This window comes from Dermacentor andersoni, chromosome 4 (genome assembly GCF_023375885.2).
Source record: "Dermacentor andersoni chromosome 4, qqDerAnde1_hic_scaffold, whole genome shotgun sequence".
Classification (NCBI taxonomy): Eukaryota; Metazoa; Arthropoda; class Arachnida; order Ixodida; family Ixodidae; genus Dermacentor; species Dermacentor andersoni.
In genome coordinates this window covers 176,863,450-176,877,211 of record NC_092817.1, presented here as the reverse complement: position 1 = coordinate 176,877,211, position 13,762 = coordinate 176,863,450, and the positions used below count along the sequence as shown (strand labels likewise).

The 13,762-nt window shown below is 49.4% G+C and overlaps 1 long non-coding RNA gene across 1 annotated transcript; it reads left to right on the top strand.

Annotated features, from left to right (window-relative positions):
* The first annotated feature begins 4,219 nt into the window (after nucleotides 1-4,219).
* Nucleotides 4,220-10,897, top strand: LOC129384744 (uncharacterized). Its single transcript, XR_008612394.2, has 2 exons — nucleotides 4,220-4,405; nucleotides 10,530-10,897. It is a non-coding gene; the product is annotated as an uncharacterized lncRNA (long non-coding RNA).
* The last annotated feature ends 2,865 nt before the right edge of the window (nucleotides 10,898-13,762 follow it).

Below are 13,762 nucleotides of genomic sequence, written 5' to 3'. Positions count from 1 at the left end.
CATCAGCGGGAATGGGAGGAGGACAGGCTTTGCCTCGGCAGTTGATGCACACGCGTTCCCAGGTCGGCGTTGGGTGTGCCCTCCGGTGGGATCGTGGGCACGTGCACACCTCCTGTTGCACGCAGGAGATGCTAGGTCGCGCATTGTGACCGAACAGTGCAGCCAAGCTGTCTCGAAATACCGGGAAGAGAAGGCTTTCCGTGGTTCCACTTTATTTTCTAAATTTCATTCCACCGAATTCAGCCAAAAGATGTAGTTTGTGAAACATAGAGAAGTCACCATTCCCGTAGTCAAGGTGCTTCAGCGGGAATGGGAGGAGGAGAGGCTTTGCCTCGGCAGGGGATGCACACGCGTTCCCAGGTCGGCGTTGGGTGTGCCCTCTGGTGGGATCGTGGGCACGTGCAGACCTCCTGTTGCACGCAGGAGATGCTAGGTCGCGCATTGTGACCGAACAGTGCAGCCAAGCTGTCTCGAAATACCGGGAAGAGAAGGCTTTCCGTGGTTCCACTTTATTTTTTAAATTTCATTCCACCGAATTCAGCACAAAGATATAGTTTCTGAAACATACAGAAGTCACCAGTCCCGTAGTCAAGGTGCTTCCGCGGGAATGGGAGGAGGACAGGCTTTGCCTCGGCAGGGGATGCACACGCGTTCCCAGGTCGGCGGTGGGTGTGCCCTCCGGTGGGATCGTGGGCACGTGCAGACCTCCTGTTGCACGCAGGAGATTCTAGGTCGCGCATTGTGACCGAACAGTGCAGCCAAGCTGTCTCGAAATACCGGGAAGAGAAAGCTTTCCGTGGTTCCACTTTATTTTTTAATTTCATTCCACCGAATTCAGCAAAAAGATATAGTTTGTGAAACATAGAGAAGTCACCATTCCCATAGTCAAGGTGCTTCAGCGGGAATGGGAGGAGGACAGGCTTTGCCTCGGCAGGGGATGCACACGCGTTCCCAGGTCGGCGTTGGGTGTGCCCTCCGGTGGGATCGTGGGCACGTGCAGACCTCCTGTTGCACGCAGGAGATGCTAGGTCGCGCATTGTGACCGAACAGTGCAGCCAAGCTGTCTCGAAATACCGAGAAGTGAAGGCTTTCCGTGGTTGCACTTTATTTTTTAAATTTCATTCCACCGAATTCAGCACAAAGATATAGTTTGTGAAACATAGAGAAGTCACCATTCCCGTGATCAAGGTGCATCAGCGGGAATGGGAGGAGGACAGGCTTTGCCTCGGCAGGGGATGCACACTCGTTCCCAGGTCGGCGTTGGGTGTGCCCTCCGGTGGGATCGTGGGCAGGTGCAGACCTCCTGTTGCACGCAGGAGATGCTAGGTCGCGCATTGTGACAGAACAGTGCAGCCAAGCTGTCTCGAAATACCGGGAAGAGAAGGCTTTCCGTGGTTCCGCATTATTTTTTAAAATTTCATTCCACCGAATTCAGCTCAAAGATATAGTTTCTGAAACATACTGAAGTCACCATTCCCGTAGTCAAGGTGCTTCAGTGGGAATGGGAGGAGGACAGGCTTTGCCTCGGCAGGGGATACACACGCGTTCCCAGGTCGGCGGTGGGTGTGCCCTCCGGTGGGGTCGTGGGCACGTGCACACCTCCTGTTGCACGCAGGAGATACTAGGTCGCGCCTTGTGACCGAACAGTGCAGCCAAGCTGTCTCGAAATACCGGGAAGAGAAGGCTTTCCGTGGTTCCACTTTATTTTTTAAATTTTATTCCACCGAATTCAGCACAAAGATATAGTTTGTGAAACATAGAGAAGTCACCATTCCCGTAGTCAAGGTGCTTCAGCGGGAATGGGAGGAGGACAGGCTTTGCCTCGGCAGGGGATGCACACGCGTTCCCAGGTCGGCGTTGGGTGTGCCCTCCGGTGGGATCGTGGGCACGTGCAGACCTCCTGTTGCACGCAGGAGATGCTAGGTCGCGCATTGTGACCGAACAGTGCAGCCAAGCTGTCTCGAAATACCGGGAAGAGAAGGCTTTCCGTGGTTCCACTTTATTTTTTAAATTTCATTCCACCGAATTCAGCACAAAGATATAGTTTCTGAAACATACAGAAGTCACCATTCCCGTAGTCAAGGTGCTTCAGCGGGCATGGGAGGAGGACAGGCTTTGCCTCGTCAGGGGATGCACACGCGTTCCCAGGTCGGCGGTGGGTGTGCCCTCCGGTGGGATCGTGAGCACGTGCAGACCTCCTGTTGCACGCAGGAGATGCTAGGTCGCGCATTGTGGCCGAACAGTGCAGCCAAGCTGTCTCGAAATACCGGGAAGAGAAGGCTTTCCGTGGTTCCACTTTATTTTTAAAATTTCATTCCGCCGAATTTAGCACAAAGATATAGTTTCTTGAAACATACAGAAGTCACCATTCCCGTAGTCAAGGTGCTTCAGCGGGAATGGGAGGAGGACAGGCTTTGCCTCGGCAGGGGATGCACATGCGTGCTTGCTTTTAGCGGTGGTGCATAGTAGGGCGCGCCGCCTTGCATAAACAATTCAGCTTTCACATTTTGGAATTCTGCAATACGCGCTCTGGTAAGTGTGATGAAAACAATTTCTATGCATGTGCACTTCGTGCGCGGTACTTTCGTCTCACTATAGATATACGCTGTTTTTTAATATAACAGTCGAACTCATGGACGCGCCCTTAAGCTCATTGACTTTGCTTAGCCGGCACTTGGGTACTATCGTACAGAAATTATCAGCGTTCTATTTAGGTCAACCAAAAGCGCGTTGCCTAGCAGGAAGCTTTGACAAGATTTTTTCTTATTCGCAAAAAAGATCATCACTCAGCTTTAGCTGCGACAATTCTCGACAGGAGCATGCGGCCACAAAAATTTGGCTTTTCTGCAGCAGAACTGATACTTGGGCTAGTTGGTGAGTATTCATGGTGATATTTGTACCGCGTAAGATAGTCAAGGATGCGGTGAAGGTGGGCTCACGAACGCTCATTCACAACTGTTTATTTTTCGAAAGAGACCGAACATAAAAGCACCAGCATGCTGCAGTGAGCATGGGGAAAACGAGTCATTTTTTATAAAAACAGCTTACAATAGTTCAAGCAGTGCACAAGAACACAAATTCTTTGTCAGTGTAGCGACCGGTGGTTGACTCACGCATTTTCAACATACCATATTATATGTAACGCTTCTGTAATTTCACGTGTTAGCAAAATATCAGTGTCGAAATATACCGGTTTACAATGACATAGGTTACCGTGGTTAGATAAGTGCGAATGATTTTCTTTTCTGAGGGAATGTCGATGTTCTTTTAGATGACTGCTTATGAACCGAGCCGTTTGTTCCATGTACATGTTGCCACATGTAACGTAATCCGGTACGCAATACGTATTCTGCTTTCTGTGAATTTTTGATTTTTAGAACCGCAGCTGCATTCTATGTTTCTAATGTCAAACTTTTTTGAAATCGCTTGAGACGGTTTTTGCACATTGTTAGGAGCGCTGAAAACTACTTGAGCGCCATGCCGGATGGTGTTCTACCTTATGTTTATTATTTTTCACATGGGCTAAAGAGTGTTCACAGCCGCTGAAATGCGAACTGAGTGAAGTTGTCAAGGAGAATTAATCTCATTACAGGTGTAATAACGATGTCTTGCAAGAAAGCGAAAATGCCGATGTCTGCCGCCTAATGGAAGTTTCCTCTCATAAAGCGATTTTGAAATGACACTAAATTAGAAAGTTAGAAACGCGTGCACTGAAACATGATGCAAAGTTATTATGCAGCAAAGGCATCAAAATCCTTTAGACATTCCGCATTGCCAGATAACGAGGTCGCATCCACCAGCAATTTTTTGTAGCGCGTTGAATGAATTGAAACTAAGGGTTCCCTCTAAGATAAATACTGATTATGGGTATAAATTGACCTGCCGTCCTCTTATGCTCTTGCTAAGAAGCATGCTTTATTTTTGTAATGATGCATGCTTAGACTTTATGCTGAGTAAATTTTTTTTAGTTCCGTGAGATCTGAGCCTATTGTGTGCCCCACAGAATAGAGCTTTCGTGAGGGGACTTTATTATTGCAGCAATTAGGACGTTAGAAAAACACCACAATTCGAAGTTAACAACAATGCATCTATATGAAATGAGATAATGGGCTTTTTTTCACGTTTGCCATTTCACACTTCCCATTATTTAGCAGAAGGCGAATATTCTTTACTCTTTATGAATATTTAAGTATTTACACTTGCATCTGCTTCCCAACTGACGGTCTATGTTTCCAGTGAAGCTGAACGTTTTTATCTAATTTAACTGCAATTCTTTCTTGCCATGTTTCGCTTCCGATGTTATAGCACTGAACTAATATCCACACTCGCGCAAAGCAGCCTGTTCACACACACGGACCAGCCTATCAGTCTGTGAATTTTCAGTTCTTCTAGTGCCACGAAAGCGGTAAGACACTCACCCTTCGCATTGAACGACGTTGAAGCCATGGGGGGGGGGGGGGGGGGGGTATTCTAAGGAAGTCATAGGCGCATGATACCGAAAACTTGTGATTTATGAACAATAACCGACACCCACATGTACCTACGCTGCGCATTTTTGGTTTCGACGAAGAAGTTTATTTATGCCATGAACAAATATTGGTAGAGCCATTGTGCAACATGAAGAGGGTGGCGATACAGTCTAAATATAATACATATATACTACAAACAAATATTTTTTTTTATGCCAGGCACCAGAAACGCCTTAGTATCGCATCATTCCAACCTCACTCTCGGTTCAGGGTCAGTTATCCTTCGCATTATGTTATAGTTATTCTTGCTTAAAGAAAAATTCAGCATGCGTGTGCTTTGGCATAAAGGAACTTCTCTTGTGTTGCTTGCATATTGTTGCAGGAAGAAAGCAGGCCCGCGAGTGTAAAATAACGTATATTTACAGCTGGCGTATATGGCGTTCAGGCAACTGCCAGACTTCGTCTTACTCTAGTCCAATCCAACTTCGTTCCCTTCACCGTAACATCACCCTCCCGGTGGAGTAGCTCCGTCCCGGTGCAAATTATAGAGCTTCACTTAATGGGGGGGACATAGGGCTTAAGCCTGGCGATGTGAACAACATCGCTGTTGACGTTGCGATGCACTGAAGGCTGTCCGACTGGGGCGATCTCGTATGTCACGTCGGACAGTTGGCGTAAGATCTGGTACGGACCAGAATTCCGGGAAAGTAGTTTTTCCGACAAGCCGACGCGATGTGAAGGCGGTGAACGCCTTCACGTCGTTCCAGGTGAAAAATGGTAGTCTCGGTGCCGAAGGTCGTAGCGTCGCTTTTGAGAAGCTTGCGAGACTGTGAGGTGATGACGGGCGACATCTCGGGCCTGGGCGGCTAAGTCAATAGCATCGCGAACGTAACCAGTGACAGGACGAGTTGTATGCGAAAGTGATGTATGGTAAAGCGACGTCCCCGTCACGGTGATCGTCGGAACAGTACATGGCCAGCATTTCAGTAAGCGTGCAGTTGAGTCGCTCGGTGAGGCCGTTCGTTTGAGGGTGGTACGCAGTAGCAGTCTGGTGTTCTGTTGCGCAAGAGCGGAGCAGGTCATCGACGACCTTCGATAAAAAGTAGCGGCCGCGATCCGTCAGCAACTGGCAAGGGGCGCCGTGGTGCAGGATGACGTCGTATAGTAAGAAGTCTGCGACATCTGTAGCGCAGCTGGTTGGTAGCGCTCGCGTGATGGCATATTTCGTGGCATAATCGGTTGCTACAGCAATGAATTTGTTGCCTTTGATAGAAATTGGAAAGGGGCCCAGGAGGTCTAGGCCCACACGAAAGAAAGGCCCTGTGGGGATATCGATTGGTTGAAGCAAACCAGCGGGAGGCGTAGCAGGCGTGTTCCGGCGCTGACACAGGTCGCAAGAAGTGACATAACGGCGCACAGAGCGATAAATGCCGGGCCAGAAGAAGCGGCGCCGCAGGCGGAAGTATGTACGAGTGATGTCCAGATGTCCAGCAGCAGGAGCGTCGTAAAGTTGCTGGAGCGCGGCTAGCCGAAGGTGCTTGAGAACGACTAGGAGGAGCTCCGGGCCGTCAGGACGAACGCTACGACGGTATAAAGTTCCATGGCGCAAGGTGAACATGCGGAGGGACGGGTCATTGGGCGAGGAGCTTAGGCGTTTCGTAAGTGTTCGAATAACAGGATCTTTGCGCTGCTCGTCGCCAATATGGAGGAAGTCGGAGATGGATTACACTGATGTCCGAGTCTGCATCGGTATCGTCCGGTTGATCCACGGGATAGCGGGACAGGCAGTCAGTGTCTTTATGCAGGCACCCTGACTTATACATAATAGAAGATGTATATTCCTGTTGACGCAATGCCCAACGTGCAAGTCATCCAGTTGGGTCCTTCAAAGAGGAGAGCCAGCAGAGGGCGTGATGATCGGTTACGAGGCAGAAGCTCCGACCGAAAAGGTACGGCCGGAATTTCGCGACCGCCCATACGAGCGCGAGACATTCTCTCTCGGTAATGGAGTAATTTCGCTCGGGCGTCGAAAGAAGGCGGCTAGCGTAAGCGATAAGGCGGTCTTGGCCCTGTTGACGCTGAGCGAGGACAGCGCCGATGCCATGACCACTCGCGTCAGTTCGTACTTCAGTGGGCGCAGAAGGGTCAAAGTGTGACAGAATTGGACCGTTCAATCCAAAGCCGCTCAATCAGGGTAGAAAAGGCTTTCTTCTGCAAAGGTCCCCAAGAGAAAGAGACGTCTTTCTTAAGAAGGTCAGGGAGAGGGTGAGCGATGTCGGCAAAATTTTTCACAAATCGCCGGAAATAAGAGCATACGCCCATAAAACTGCGGACATCATATGTTGAACAAGGTACAGGAAAGTTTCGCACGGCGTGAACTTTCTGTGGATCAGGTTGGATTCCGGTGGCGTTTACGAGATGGCCGAGCATGTTAATTTCACGGCAACCGAAATGGCACTTGGAGGAGTTTAGCCGAAGGCCAGCCCTGCGAAACACAGAGAGTATGGTTGTGAGGCGCCACAGATCGCTCTCAAAGTTCGGCGAAAACACAATCACATCGTCGAGGTAACAGAGGCATGTAGACCACTTCAAGCCGCGCAAGAGAGAATCCATCATGCGCTCGAATGTAGCTGGCGCATCGCATAATCCAAACGGCATGACTTTAAATTGGTACAGACCGTCCGGTGTGACGAAGGCTGTTTTCTCGCGGTCCATCTCATCGACGCTAATCTGCCAATAGCCGGAGCGGAGGTCAATTGATGAAAAGTATTGGGATCCATGAAGGCAGTCAAGAACATCATCAATGCGCGGCAGGGAATAAACATCCTTCTTTCTTATCCTGTTGAGGTGACGGTAGTCAACGCAGAAGCGCCACGAGTTGTCTTTTTTCTTTACTACGACAACCGGTGATGCCCACGGGCTACTGGAAGGTTCAATGATGTCCTTGTCCATCATCCTGTCTACTTCTTTCTGTATGATGGCCCTTTCTGATGCGGAGACACGATATGGCCGCCTATGAATGGGGCTGGCGTCACTGGTGTTAATGCGATGCGTAACAGATGTCTGGCCAAGTGGACGGTCGTCCAAATCAAAGCTGTCCCGAAAAGATGACAGGAGGTGACGAAGAGCTGTTGTTCGCTCGGAAGGAAGGTCAGGGGCGATCATCTTAGAAACATCGTCCGCAGGCGTCGAGTACGGAGGATTGGGTGACAAAGGTCCGTTGGTACTGATGAAGGAGTCGGAGGTCAAAGAAGAAATCTCAAATTCTTCCAAAGGAGTGCTATGCGCTATGGCGATACCGTGTGGCAGCACATGCGACGAAAATCCAAAATTGAGGATGGGCACGCGAGCGCAGTTTTCGCGGATCCGGATTAAGGTGCTCGGTAGGGCAATATTGCGCGACAAAACCACGTCAGTAAGCGGCGACACGACGTACTCGCCATCAGGTACAGGAGGACAGGACGTCAGGAGGACACTTGTAGCCGCTTGTGGAGACAGCCTTGCAAACTCAGCAGAACATAAGCGGTGTGAAACACAAGTTGTTGCGTCGGCAGGAAGCGGCAGATCCACCTGTAAAACACCAGCGGAGCAGTCAATTTGGGCAGAGTGTTTCGAAAGGAAGTCGAGGCCGAGAATTAGGTCGTGTGGACAGTGTTCATGGACGATAAATAGAACAATGGCATAATGGCCCCCAATGGTCACACGTGCTGTGCACATTCCAAGGACAGGTGAAGTACTCCCATCGGCGACTCGCACAGTGCACGGTACGGCGGGTGTCAGAACCTTTTTGAGCCTTCGGCGGAGAGCAGCGCTCATAATTGAAAGCTGCGCTCCTGTGTCAACGAGAGATCTAACAGGAACGCCATCAACTTCTATGTCCAGTAGGTTTCCACATGTAGGCAGGGTGAACAGAGGATTTGTGGGCCTGGTCGGAGTTGCAGCTTCACCTCCGGGAGCTGCACCGCCTAGTTTCCCGAAGCGAAGCGCCCGGTTGCAGAAGGGGACGAAGAGCGGTGAACGAGAGGCGAACGGGACCTACGACCTTGCGGAGACGGGGAGCGGCTGGATCATGGTGGAGCACTGTCGGAGTTGATGTTCCTAGTCGGGGTATAGGGGGAGAAAGTACGATTGTCTGGTACTTGGCGGTAGTGACTCGGAGTCGACCACCGATGAGGCAACGAACAATGGTTGCGGCAATGACGGGCGATGTGTCCAATACTGGAACAATTAAAACAGATAGGTTTATCATCCGCTGTGCGCCAGTCAGCTGGGTTGCGACGAGGGGGCGGAAAGCTTTGGTTCTGGGAGCGAGCGGCCGGAGAATTCTGGTAGGTGTTTGTATGGCGGACCGAGCAGAGAGATACCGAAACTTGCTACTTCCTCCCGAACGACCGCTTGTATAACGGAGATAGCGGGCACGCTTTCCGGACAGTCAGAACGGACTGGAGCCGGAGCGATGGCCTCAAGCTCACGGCGAACGATGCGCGTGATTTATTCCGGTCCTGTGGGTTGAACGAAGCGCGGCGGGTCTTCGCAAGAAGATGTCGCGGCGGTATTGGGCAATCGGTCGAAAGTCTGAGCGACGCTGCGGCCCTTCGCTTGTTCGAACCGCCGGCACTCCTTTATAATTGCATCCAGAGTGGCACAATCCTTGCACATCAGGAGATTGAAGGCATCGTCTGCAATACCTTTCAATATGTGACCAATCTTGTCTGCCTCGGTTATGTTGTTATCAGCCTTGCGACAGAGAGCCAGTACATCCTGTATGTAGACGACATAGGATTCTGTGGACGTTTGAGCGCGACACGCAAGTTCTTTTTTTGCCGCCAGCTGACGACCGACAGGTCTGCCAAACAGGTCTCGTATTTTTTCTTCGCAGACATCCCAGCTCGTTAGGTCAGCTTCGTGTGTGTCGTACCATTGCCGCGCCGTTCCTCTTAGGTAAAATATGACGTTGCTAGCATCATTGTTGGATCCCACCTGTTGTTGTCGCACACTCGTTCGTACATCGTAAGCCAGTCCTCGACGTCGGCGTTGTCCGTGCCACAAAATGTCCCTGGGTCCCGCGGATGAGTGAGGATGACCGTTGGCACGGGCTGCTGAGGCATTGTCGCTTGTGTCGGTTGATTTGCCATTGTGGCGGCAGGTAGATGACGTCCGCTGCGAAGTTCCGTGATTGTACGCCGCACCTTCCATCAAAATGTTGCAGGAAGAAAGCAGGCCCACGAGTGTAAAATACCGTATATTTACAACTGGCGTGTATGGCGATCAGGCAACTGCCAGACTTCTTCTTCGTCTAGTACAATCCAGCTTCTGCGCTCCCTTCACCGTAACAATATTGAGCTATTAGCAGATTCTAACATTATTATTGGCCCCTCTGATTATACATATTATTTGATTGTTCTATGCTATTTATGGCATACAAATGACTTCTTATTTTCAGCAAAGCAAGGGCACCCGGATCATTTGCAAACACGTCTGAAAACTAACTACTTTGTATAAGTGTTCCAAACGTTGCCACTTAACATTCGTGTTTGTATTTGAGGTTGATTTGCCATTGCTCCTGCTTGGGCCGATGAAGGCCTTTAATGCTGTGTAGCCATCAAATAACTATTTTGCTTGATCATCATCAGAAATTTGCAATATTGCGTGTCCGCAAGTGGAACGTATGCGCTTCTTCAGTGCGCAAATGCAGAACGCTAGTTCTTTTATGGTCACTTCCTCCCGAGCTTAATTTTTGTGCGAAGTCAGAATAGAACACCATCGACCTTCCATATCAAGTAAATGGTGGAATGTAATATTTTATCAGTGTTGATTTCAAGTCGCTGACGATGGCTAGAGATGTCAGCACCCTTTATGGTTTAGCTTAGGTAAATGCGTGTACCTACACAGCAACAGGCATTGCCTACGAGTGTGAGATCTCACACATGCAACATATTTGCAACAACTGCAGCAATTTCAGTCTATAAAGACGCCACTAAAGCTTAGATGTCAAGCAATTAGGCATAAGAGGTGAAGATTTCTTTTTTGTGGCCCACAGCTTCTTTCTTCTATTTGCAGGGAACGGACTAATTCGCTATGCCGCGCAACGACCCCTCTCGTAGGATTGTCGTATTTACTGTCGTAACGTTTCTGCTGCTGTCCAGCGCCGCAGGAAAAGGTTGCATTGCCGAAGATTGTGCTCGTGAATGTTCGAGTAATAAATTTCACATGGGCAGTTGCGCAGAAGGCAGCTGCGTTTGCAGCTCGAAGCACCGAAATATTCGAATGAGTAGGCAGCAGATTTTGTTGTAAGGGAAATGTCTTAAGGTAATCGCCCATTACGGAGTAATTTTCTGATGCTATACCGCGTGCCTCCTGTATCAATATAAGAATGACACAAAAATAAAGCAGTAAAACAATAAAAAGAAACAACAATGTGGTGCTTACTTTGCTTTTTGGCTCTCTTACTTAGCGGCGTAAGCAGGTCCTGAGCATTACGGCAAGCAGAACCTGCCTTTAATTTGTTAGTTTTGACTTCTGCACGCAAATACATTACAGGGGCTTTCCATGGCCCACGTTTGCCTCCTGCAAGACGTTACTCTAGAAACTTTACAATGGATGATGCAACTCTTAAGAAGGGCACTCCGACGACGACAACTTGTGGCAGCAATGAAACTCACAGCATGATTGCCAGTGATCTCTCGCGTGAGCACGCGAATCCCTTCGACGTATTCTCTAGGCTATTGAAAGATCTTTGAATTGGTAATCGGCCTCTGGGCCAGACTTCGTATGTCGTACATCCTCTACAGACAGGCAATGCCAGCCATATTCACCGACTAGTGTGTGCATCGGAGAGAAGTGTCATCCCCCCTGATGTTCACCAGGCCACCATGGCCTCTGTTGCCTCGCCTCTTTCATATATCGCACTGGCAAAATCGACGGATGGGCGCTGCACCTGCAGGAGTACACCTTCCATGTATACAAGCCAGGGGCCTCTAAAAAGATGCGGATTGTTTTTCCCGCTACCGTGTGGCAGACTCTGATTTTCCGTGCACTCAATCCGTCGATTGCCTCTTTTGCGCGAGCGAGGTGCTTACTTTGCTGACGAAGCACGACGGGATGCCTATTTAAGAGAATTGACCACGTTCTATCATCTCCCAGCGACTACTTTGTGCTCATGTCCTCCTTGAACTATGGCACCTTATATTTGCGAAACGTATATCTTGACGGTCCTGATCTTCTCGTAGTTATGCAATCTCACCTGCGCTACACAGTTTATCGTGGTCTTCAAGATGCCCCAATCGGTGGCCACTTTGGTGTTAATCGCACACATGGCCTCGTGCCTCATTGCTTGTACTGGCCTCGCCTAGCCCACGCAGTGCGGTGCAAGTTGAGTGCCTGCTAGCTCAGTCAACGCCGAAATAGAGGGTGCTTTTTTAGCTGTACAAAATCTTTAAAATCGGAAAAAATAAATCACAGTAATAATATATCTAACATTGGAGTGTACAGATTGGCAGCTTCTAATTGCAGAGAAATTGGCGCACTTACGTGTGTTTTAGCGAAGAAACAGTAATTAACGTTCTAATTATCAACAATAGCTGGCTATAGCAAATGAGTACTTTGGGGCCCTCCCTCGACATTACCTATTCCAACAACCAAACTTTGAATAGCGGATTTCATGATGGAGCTACGCGAACAATTATTTCCCCTTGTCAGGCTCCTTGAAGCCGAAACTGCCTGGAAAAAGCGTATGTGTCGTTGATGTCACCACCCCCCGGCCTTTCGTCACGTTTCCGAGGTCACCACCGGTCCGGCCCGTGAGCAGCGTGGGTTATCTCTTTGCTATCTGCGGCGTTGGCCTACCGCTTGAATGCCGGCCGTCTGCCAAATTTACTTCGTCATTCCGCTGGGCATCACGTGTCCACTTCCACCGAGGAAATGCCCTTTCAGAGGCCCAAAGGAATGAAGAAGTAACTTTGACGGCCCGCTGGCACCAAAGCGCTAGGTCAACGCCGCAGACAGCAATGAAATAACGCAAGCTGCTTGCGGGGCCTGCTGCCACCTGCTGGTGGTGGCTTCGGAAACGTGACGAAAAACGGCGGGAGCGCGGCCACATAGACGACGCAGACGCTCTTTTTCCAGGCAGTTTCGGTTTCAAGGAGCCTGCCAAGGGGAAATCAGTCCTCGCGTAGCTCCCACATGAAATCCGCTATTCCAAATTTGATTGTTGGGATAGGTAGTATTGAGGACGGGCCCCAAGGTATTCATTTGCTGCACCCACGTTTTGTTGACAATTAGAAAGTTATTTACCGCAACTACGCTAATTAGACACGTAAATGCGGAAATTGATCTTTATATAGAGGGTGCCTATCTGTACACTCGAATGATAAACGTAACGTTACCGTGATTTATATTTTTCTAATTTCAACATTTGTTGCAGCTAAAGAACACCTTGTACACCCCCTATGCGTCTTCCGGCTATGTTCAGCCCATTTACGTCCCACCTGAGCCAACATTTCGTACCACCTTTGATCTTCTCGGACCCTTGCCTATATCTACTTCAGGAAATAGGTGGGTTGTCGTCACTAGCGATTATGTGACGTGCTACGGAATAATTGAAGCGTTGGTGACAAGCTCTGCTACAGACGTGGTGATTGTAGCAGATAGTGCACCACGTCAATTGCTGACCGACCGAAGCCGTACCTTCCCTTCTAAACTCACGGATGATATCCTCTGCTGCTGTTCCGCGTAGCACAAGATCACCAAGTCATACCATCCCTGGAAGAACGGGCTTACCGAGCGCTTGAATTGGACCGTAAAAGACATGCTTTCAATGTAGCGTCCACTTACCACCATGATTGGCACTTCTCACTGCCTTACGTGAAATTCGCATATAATCCCTCGCACCATGACATTGCTCGATGCTCTCCCATTTACCGCTTGTCCGGACGTGAACCAACTTTACCGTTGGGCACATGTCTTCCTTCCTCTACAACTTCGTCTAGTGGATATGCGCGCAACGCTTTCGGCCCTGAAGATCACGCAAAGCATATCACCCGTAGCAGATTTGCTGCCTCTCATGGCAACCAAAAATGCCTTTATTACGAGTGACACCGCAACAAATGTTTCTCCTCCGGGTGCCCTGCTGTTTCTTTGGTCCCCCTCGCGATACATGGGACTTTCAGGAAAACTCCTTGCTTGGTACAAGGGCCCTTATCCCGTCCTTATTGAATCGACTAACCTCACGTACCAGATTGTGTTTGCCAGTCCACTACATCTCTTGCTCTGTAGCAACGTCTTACATGCTTTGG